Source organism: Pelodiscus sinensis, chromosome 10 (genome assembly GCF_049634645.1).
Source record: "Pelodiscus sinensis isolate JC-2024 chromosome 10, ASM4963464v1, whole genome shotgun sequence".
NCBI lineage: Eukaryota > Metazoa > Chordata > Testudines > Trionychidae > Pelodiscus > Pelodiscus sinensis.
The window spans coordinates 14,284,942-14,292,207 of NC_134720.1; the positions used below are offsets into that span (position 1 = coordinate 14,284,942).

Consider the following 7,266-nt stretch of genomic DNA (forward strand, 5'->3'; position numbering starts at 1 on the left):
AGACCCTCACAGAAAGAAACCCTCTGCTCTGAAATGTATCAACTATCCTTTAAAAACTAGACAGAGAATTAGACTACTGCTATAGAGTTCTATAGGATGTTTTAACTGTAGAAACGGGTATCATTCTCTAATAAAATATATACATTTTTTTAGAGTAACTGCTATAGAACCCAATTGGTTTGATCTCTGTTAAACTTTATAAGGCTTTTTCTATTAGATAAGGGGTTCTGAACCAGGGGTCCATGGACACACCAGAAGTATGTGAAGCCTTGTCAGGAGGTACGTGAGAGTCAAGTATAGGTAATTTACTGATTTTTTTCAATACAAAAAATCATACAATACTAAAAAAATTATGTAAAATACTTAAATTAATTTAAGTTTTTAAATTATTTTCTTAAGAAAATAATATAGTGAGTAATATAGTTGACTCGTGATATCGTAAACATCTACCTAATTATTTTGAATCTCTCGTCTGCTCTGATGTGTAGCATCAACTGTGGGCATGCATAGTTGTGGTTACCGATGTCGGCAAACTAATCTGTACTAGTCAACTTATTTCATCGCTTGTCACAGAAATAGCTGTCAGACGCTCTTTATTAATGAGAGACGTAGGCACATACAGGTGTATTCTACAAGTGTTTCTTAAATTCAGTGTGGATTACTTAAAGGTGTGTATTATGTTTAGTGTTTTTTTCATATGGTAATAGATAGTATGTTTATTTGTATGGCTACATTTTTTTTGAACATTTTTCACTCATTTTCTTGATATATTTATTACTAATGAGACAAGTGCTTCCTTTGCTCAAAGGTACTCAGTAATGGGCATATGAAGCCATCCAAACTTAAAGAACATCTGCAGACTGTTCATCCTCAAAATGTTAATGATCCAGAGGCTGTTTTTAAAATCAAATGAGCACAATCTGAATCACAGGGCACTCTTGTCCAGCATGGATTTTTTCCTGTGAAGAAACCAGCACTGGAGGCTAGTTATCGGTGGCATTATGGATTGCCAAAGAAAAAAAAGCCCCATACTATCGCCGAGACCCTGGTGAAACTGTGTGCCATCGATATGGTTGAATTCATGTGTGGTATAAAAGCAAAATCAAAAATAGCACAGATCCCATTATCATGATCGAATCAAGGACGTGTCAGAAGATATCCTCAAACAAGTGGTGGAGGAAATCACCTTGCAGATGTATTTGGAATCCTAAACTCACTGAACATTTCACTCCAAGGTAGTAATATGATGACTTTGGAGGCTGAAGAGAAGATCAAATCCTTTCAAGAGAAATTAACTCTCTGGGGAAGAAGAGTGAGTTGTGGTAACTTTGCCAGATTTCCTCTCTTTGATGAAATCACTTCCAATCCAGTACAGCCAATTCCAGTGGAACCAAGAGTTCGCAAAAGTATTATTATACATTTGGAAAACCTTAAAATCACCATAGATGGAATTATCCCAGCTGGTTTGACATTTGGGCGAGGAGCCCCTTCACAGTGTCTTTTGAACAAGTTCATGATACCGATCTGGCAAAAGATGAACTTCTCGAATTGAGAAATAATCAAAAACTTCATGTCGACTTCGAATCAATGACACTGTACCAATTCTGGTGTAAACTTGGTGAGGTATTTCCCATTCTGACAAAATGAGCTTACCAAGTTTTAGTTCAATTTGTCACAATTTACCTTTGCAAGTTGGGCTTTTCGGTGCTTGCCTCAAAAACCAAAGCAAGGAACAAATTTAATACAGAACATGCTATGCGTGTGGCTCTCTCAAAAATTACACCTAGGAGAGAAATGTTGGTTAATAGTAAGCAGCAGCAATGTTTGCATTAGTGAGACTAGTGTGGTTTGTCCATTTGGAAAGGGATATTTTGTGCAGTTTTTAGTGTTTTATTCTTAAAATAAAGTTTGTTTAAAACGAAAATCTGTTGATATTTGTCTTATAAGATATGTGTAGTTTTGATTATTCACATTAAGTTATTAAAAAAATGTTATTACCGAGAGGGGTATGTGATGTATTTAGCTGAGACCAAGGGGTACATGGACCGAAAAGGGTTCAGAACTGCTGTATTAGTTGAAAGAAACTGTTTTTCTGCAATGCTCTCCTGAAAATAGGCTTATGATTTTAAATATAATATTTTGTAGCTGGTAATAAGTCATCATGGATATAGCTGTGGGGGTTTTCTTTGTTTGTTCGGTGCAGAACCAAAGCAAAAAATTTTGTTTGGGGTTGACCTAGAATGCATTTTTAAAACATTTTGACAAAACAAAAATTAAAATAAAATAAATCATTTCAGGTCAACTCAGAACTGCAGGTTTTATTTTTAAGGGTTTTTTGTTGTTTTTTTTTTTGTTTTTATTTTTTTTGAATGACCTTGAACCAAATTTTGAAATAAAAATTTATAACTTTTCATTTTGAAAAGGTCTACATAAAACATTGTCTTTTCACCCATTTTTTTTTTGTTATTTTTAAACAAAACAGTAAGAAAATCGGATGCAAAAGTTAAGCCAAATTTTCATATTTGTCATTTAAAATAAAGTGTCAAAATCTTTGCACAGCTCTAACCATGGGTCCCTAAGCCATGTAATAAAAATGAGATAAAATTGGATGCACACTTTATCTTGATGTTACTAGACAAAAGAACTGGAGTGGATTCTAAAGGCTCTTTGTGGGTGAGAGCCCCCTACTACCACAAGGTATGTCTACACCACAAAGTTAATTTGAACTAACAGCTGTTAGTTCGATTTAAATTCGAACTAGCTGTTTGTATGTGTAGCCCCTATTAAAGTTAATTTGAACTAGCAGAGCGCTTAATTCAAACTAGGTAAACTTCATTTTACGAGGAGTAACGCCTAGTTCGAATTAAGTAGTTTGAATTAAGGGCTGTGTAGCCACTTAATTCGAACTAGTTGAAGGCTAGCCCTTCCCAGCTTGCCCTGGTGGCCACTCTGGGCCAAACCAGGGAAACTCTTCTGCCCCCTTCCCAGCCCCAGAGCCATTAAAGGGGCACGGTCTGGCTACAGTGCTCATGCCAGTTGCAAGCCTGCCAGCACCCAGCCAGCAGACCCTGCACCTGGCATGGCATGAGCCAGCCACCTGCTGCCACCCAGCCCTCCTCCTCTTCCCAGGACCAGGCTGGCAGCTCACAGGAGGCTGCCCGGGGCCGCAAGAGGTGGGCGCCCACCTGGTCTAGTGCAGAGATCATGGATCTTATCGAGGTTTGGGGGGAGGCCTCCAATGTCCACGAGCTCCGCACTAGGCACAGAAAAGTGACCGTCTAGGGCAGGATAGCTGCCAGCCTGGCCACCAAAGGCCACATGCGAACCCAGGAGCAGGTTGGCATGAAAATCAAGTTGGTCCAGTGAGACGCCCTGACCCTGAGCCCTGAGCTAAGAACATCATAATGTCCATACTGGGTCAGACCAAACGTCCATCTAGCCCAATAGCCTGTCTGCCAACAGTGGCCAGCACCAGGTACCCTGGAGGAGATGGACCGAAGACAATGACCAAGTGATTTGTCTCGTGCCATCCATCTCCAGCCTTCCACAAAAGAAGCCAGGGTCACCATTCCTACCGCCTGCCTAATAGCACTCCATGGACCCAACCTCCATGAATTTATCTAACTTCTCTTTAAATTCTGTTATAGTTCTAGCCTTCACAGCCTCCTGTGGCAAGGAGTTCCACAGGTTGACTATGTGCTATGTGAAGAAGAACTTTCTTTTATTAGTTTTAAACCTGCTACCCATTCATTTCATTTGGTGTCCTCCAGTCCTTATATTATGGGAACTAATGAAGAACTTTTCTTTATTCACCCTCTCCACACCACTCATGATGTTATATACCTCTATCATATCTCCCCTCAGTCTCCTCTTTTCTAAGCTGAAAAGTCCCAGTATCTTTAGCCTCTCTTCATATAGGACCTTTTCCAAATCCCTACTCATTTTAGTTGACCTTTTCTGAACCCTTTCCAAGGCCAAAATATTTTTTTTGAGGTGAGGAGACCACATCTGTACACAGAACTGAAGATATGGTGCACCATAGTTTAATACTTCCCCTCCTCTTTCTTCCCCTGGCTTCCCCCTTCCAGCTCCCTCCTCCCAGGTATCCACCTCCCCTCTCCCACCGTCTCTCTTCCCTTCTCCCACCTCCTTTTCCCAGTCTCCCCAGAGGTTAATCTCCCCTCCCCCCATTTTGTTAAATAAAGAGAGTTTCTATTTTTGAACACGTGTCCTTTAGTTTTTACATCAGGAAGGGGGGCTAGAGAGGGGTAAGTGGAAGGAGGTGAGGGAGGAATGGGGCACAAGCCCCCGATGGGGAGGACTGGGGTGGCTCTGCGGGCTCCTCAGGGTGGAAGCTCTCCTGCAGGACCTCCTGGATCCTGACAGCCCCCCAATTGACACCCTCCTCCCCCCCCGGATGGCAGCCTGCAACAAGTACAGCTGGGCTGATGGCCGAGTGCTGTGATGTGCCGAGTGTGGGCACTCAGGGCACTCCAAGACAGGACTGCTTTGCTGTCCCTCATCGAGTTAGATAAGCAAGCGGGGAACCCTGATAACTGTCTGTCCGGGGTGGGAGTCAGGTCTCTTTAAGCACAGCCCTTGGCTAGACTGAGGCAGCAGCTCCACACCCTAAGTCTTAACCTGATGCCCTGCCAGCACTGGTTCTGGCCAGCCTTAACTTCGGTTCAGGGTCCACTCAATGTGGACATGCTATTTTGAATTAGCAAAACGCTAATTCGACTTAGTTTTTAGGTCTAGATGCACTAATTCAAATTAGCTTATTTCAAATTAACTAATTCGAATTAAGTTAGTTCGAATTAGTGCTGTAGTGTAGACATACCCACACAGAGGGAGATCTCCAGTGCATTGTAGATCACTTTGCTGAAGTTGCAAAACATTTTGGTCCCACAATTACCCTGGGCAAAACTGTGATGTTGCACCCATCATCTTTACCACTCCAGCCATATCTCCCAGCTTAAAGGAATCTAACTAAAGCAAGCCAGCTGACAGTTTTACCTATCTTGGTAATAGCATCTGCAGTGATGGGACTCTTGACAAAGTGATCACGAGCAGGATAAAGATTGCTTCTCAGTCATTAGAAAAGCTCTGTAGCAAAATCCTGAAATCCCACAACATAATGCTTTTAATGCTGTTGTGCTCACATCTCACTTGTATGGTTGTGGGACCTGGCCACCATACAAATGGCATATCAAACATCTAGAGGCAGTTAGCGCCTTCCAAATGCAGTCTCTATGCACCATTAGGGATCCGCTGGCAAGACAAAATTGCCAAACTGAAGCTTCTCCAAAACTCAAATGCCACAAACACTGAAGTCATCCTGAGAAAAGCTCATCTACATTGGGCTTGACACATCGCTAGGATGCCTAAATATTGACTCCCCAGAAATTTTTTCTGTGGAGAATTGGCATGGGGACATGGGAATTTAGGCCACGCCAGAAAGCGCTACCCAAGGACAGCATTAAGAACAGCATACACTTTGGTGCAGTTAAACCACTGGATCTCAGGAAGGATGCATGAAATAGGTCAGCATGGTGACGCATTACACTCAGAGCTTTTCAAGCCTTTGAAGAAGTCAGATGAACTACATGGGAGAGAGATTTTTGTCTGTTTCTATGCCCTTCCAGCCCTTGTGAATCTCTCATGAACTCCTGTTTAGTGCCTGTGGCAGACTTTTAAGAGTATTTAGGAGTCTAGTGGGATTTTCCGAAGTGTGTAGGTGCCTAACCCTCACTAAAATCTTAATCTTATTGATTTCAATGGGACTGAAGTGTATGCTTAAACATAAGCATATGTTTCACTTAATCAGGCCCTAAAAACTTAGACCTACTTGTAAAAGTGAAAGTTGAGAAATGCCTCTCTGATTGTTGTTTGTTGCAAAATCTCATGGTAGCCACTAAGCATGACCACGTTTTAGTAGCACAGTTGTGTTTATGGCTAGGGAGAAATACATGTGCTTTTAAAACAAAATAAAAAACAAGCAAAGTAGTAACATGTTGTAGTGTGAAATTCCTTATGTGCTGACATTCTGTAGAGAGTATTGAGCTCCATTTTTTTTGTTTTTGATTTGAAATGTTGGCAACTCTCTCCTATTAATTCCCCGATAGCCTAAAGCTATTAAAATTCTAAGCAGTCAACCTGCAAGAAAACACACCATAATTAAAAGCTACTCTCCCGCACCCATTTCCCGCGGTAGACTTCTGTAAAAAAAGTATGTAAAAGACAAAAACCTTTGATCAAAAAATGATCATTTTTTAAAGTCTAAAGTTACTAACCTCTTAATTTGTCATTGACAATGTTAGTAAAGAGAGCTGTTCTGAGTTGAGGAAAAACTCTTTCGATATTTTTTTTTTCTAGAAGTCAGCCAAAACCTGATTCCAAGCTCCTGTGAAACTTTAGAAGTTCAGACCTGGCTAGAGATCCAAACTTTGCAGCTGGCCTGTATCACTAGGCCTAAGTTTAAAAACAACAACAAAAAACACCTGGGCCAAATCCAGAGGCAATGTGTAAATTAAAACTCCTTTTACTGAACTCCCCTAGTGCTATTTATGCCTACTATTTCAATATGTAAGCTCATGTCATTTGCTGTCTCTGGAGGTGCACTTGGAGTAAGCAGTTTTAGGTGGGTTCCAGATACCTTAGTCAGAAAGGTAACAGGCAAATACCTGTGAATCATAATGCAGGGTTGTTGTAATGAGGCCATCCCAAGGATATAAATTAAGGCTCAGCAACAGGGGATATAATGGGGGCAATTACCCTGGGGCTCAGTGATTCAATAAGATCCGGGGCTCCCAGCTGTTACTGCCATTACTGTAGCAGCAGCAGTGGCATGAGTCCTGGGCCCTTTAAATTGCAACTGAAGCACCATGTAATGTGCTCCAGGAAACTCAGAGGGCTGCTGGGGGTGAGGGCATCAAAGTATGGAGGCCTCCCAGCCCTCCCCTTCTGCCTGAGGCCCTGCCCTTTCTGAGATTATGGTGCTGACCCTCCCTGTCTTGCCCAGGGCCCTGGCAAGTCTGTCAGCCCACTGCATCATTTATAATAAAATCTGTAGGCTAAAGTCTCAAGCTTGCTTTAGCTTTTTTGTGCAGCCCTGATGCTACAAAATTTGACTAGTACCTGGCTTTTGCAAGGTAGACATTAGTGTTCCGCACATGCTTACTCCATCTCCAGGATAACAGAGCCCTGGCTGCAGTAGAAGGAAGGGGGAGACGGGCTTTAAGACGTGAGTAGGCAGAGCAATACAAT

The 7,266-nt window shown here is 41.8% G+C and overlaps 1 long non-coding RNA gene across 3 annotated transcripts in view; it reads left to right on the forward strand.

Annotated features, from left to right (window-relative positions):
* LOC142830847 (uncharacterized) overlaps positions 1-2,177 on the forward strand; it is a 62,888-nt gene extending 60,711 nt beyond the window's left edge. For 2 of the 3 annotated variants that reach the window (XR_012906372.1, XR_012906374.1), the window contains 2 exons: positions 218-279; positions 809-2,177. This is a non-coding gene — a long non-coding RNA (uncharacterized LOC142830847). The remainder of the gene's footprint in view (positions 1-217; positions 280-808) is intronic. The other variant, XR_012906373.1, reaches the window with a different exon arrangement.
* Positions 2,178-7,266: the final 5,089 nt, after the last annotated feature.